Here is a 2426-nt window from a genome sequence, read left to right as displayed (position 1 = left end):
CATGTCAGGCTCGGCCTGAGGGCGGTGGCGGGAGCAGCCCCGCTGCTCGCCGCCTTTTTGTCCCTTGCGGGGCGGGGAGCAGTCCCTGCAGTCCCTCGACGTCAAGCAGGAGGGGTCGAGCAGATACTACAGCTTAATACAAGGACACAACGAGATGCTTGGAAATTTAAAGTCCAAGTTCAGTTCTCGTTCATGCGCTGATAACACACATTGGTATAAGTGATGAAACAAGCGCTCTAGAAAAAAGAGAAAATAAATATACTGTACTTACAGCTATGTCAGCTTGGAATAGGTCTCTGCAACTTGAATCTTAACAATATAATAGATAATGAATCTCCGGTTTTGAAAACACTATATGCAAAAACTTCAATTTTCAATGTTTATAAGAGCTTTTCAGTGACAGGTACTTATATCTTAAGAACATGATGATTATAATTTTTTAAATATTAACTAATATTTCTTATTTTGTATTGTTCCTTAATAGAAAGTATAACAGTTAATGAGCAAAACTGCAGCAAACACAATCCAGGGACTGGTTCCAAGTAGTTCTGGTTATTTAAAGAATTACTAGGAATCACAGTGCCTCTTAATTGTTTTTGTTTGAAAATACTGTAGTTGTTGAAAAGCAATAGCTCTAACAGTTAAGACTTGTGAGCTTTTTAACTTACAAAACTGTACTTCATTTTATTATTAAAAATTATGTCAGTACAGAAGCTGGACCAGTATTTAGAAATTGGTAATTTTTTTTCCATAGAGACAGCAATGAAATAACTCCACTGGAACACATGGTTGTTTAAATCCATTTATACTGACTTTGTTATTAATATCCAAGTTCATTTTTACAGAGAGAGTGCAGGGCACTGTTGTTACAAGAGAAGCTTGCAACCTCTAAAAGTTGAGCTGCCTGAGATTTTCTGCAGTTTGTGTGTTTTGGTTTTTATAAAGACTATTAATTAATATTTATTCAGATTTCTGTAATTAAGTACAACTTCCTGTGTTTTCTCACTTATTTGCTTTGGTTTTTATGTGTACTATTAGTCAAAAGTTACTTGTAGATGCTATATATTCGATTTGAAAACAGTGAAATTTGTAGTGGGTAGGCATTAAGAACATGGCATTCATGTGAAAATTAAATCGTCTCTAAGAGCACACTAATATTTTATGATCAGTTTTCTGGTTTACACAACTACTGTCTTGCCTAGTGACTGACATAAATACAAAACTTCTTTCCAGCAGTAACAAGAAGCTGTCAGCATGACTGGACTATGGTGAAAATACTGGATTGGACAAAAAATAATTGTGGGGGTTTTTTTTCTGGAAAAATGAAAGGTTAATTTTTTAATGGGAAACAAAAATGGTATTAAATGACATCGTGTCCATTTTGTTCAGTTACCTTTTGCCATCTTTCAGGCACTTCATGACGATCCATTTTTCATCACTTGTTATCATACATTTCAAAAAATGGATCGTGTTTACATTTCAAGAGAAATGCAGATGTCAGCATACTTAAATGAATTTATTTGAGCTCATGCAGTACCCAAATATCACACTTCCTAACGTATCCAAGTTGTTTTAAATGGATCTCTCAACTCTCAAGTTTGGTATGTTAAGATTATCAGCAATCTCTTGTATTGTTAAACACCAACTGGAGTCCATCAATGCCTTTGTTTTGTCATTATCAACTTTGATTTGTCTTCCTGAGCATGGTGCATCTTTAACATCAAAATCTCTGGACTGAAATCTAGCAAACCAATTCTGACACTGCCGTAGTTTTAAGGCATCTTCTCCATACACATCACACAACTTTTTATGAGCTTGCACAGCATTTTTTCCTTTTCTGAAGTAATACAACAAAGTATGACAAAAATGTTCCTCTTAATGTCCCATTTTGAAATGGATGCCAAATAAATGCTAATGAAATCATGCACTTTCTTTTTCTGAAACAAGTCTGAACTGTCAGCTGCCAACTTACATAATGAATTTGCTGTTTAAAACAAAGTCAGTTACATTTCAAGATGTTTATGTCCATCTATTAAAAAAACCCAAACCACAATTACTTTTTGGCCAACTCAGTAGAAGTACACAAGAATTACAGAAGTAAGTGGAGACAGAACAGGTAAGCTTATTAAAAGGTTTTTTAATCTTAAGTTTCACTTACTAGGTTTTGAAATATAGAGCTCTCTTCACAATATAGTGAATAAAATCAACTTTTTTGTTAATACTTTAATGTGGTTTAGAATTTTATGTCTGTATCAGGCTTGTGCTTTGGTCATTTGCTCTTCAAGGCTCTGTAGTGAAGCTGCTGATAAAACAGTCATAGTGTCAAGGTTGGTTGCAGACTGGCTTAGCAATGGAAGACTTGAAGACTTAATGTGGAATGTTGCTTCTGTTGAAAATTTAAAATATCACAGAATCACAGAACGTTA

The sequence above is a fragment of the Mesitornis unicolor genome, unplaced genomic scaffold (genome assembly GCF_000695765.1).
Source record: "Mesitornis unicolor isolate BGI_N332 unplaced genomic scaffold, ASM69576v1 scaffold26488, whole genome shotgun sequence".
Lineage (NCBI taxonomy): Eukaryota > Metazoa > Chordata > Aves > Mesitornithiformes > Mesitornithidae > Mesitornis > Mesitornis unicolor.
The sequence above is the reverse complement of the archived record's forward strand: the minus strand, read 5'-3'. Positions refer to the sequence as shown.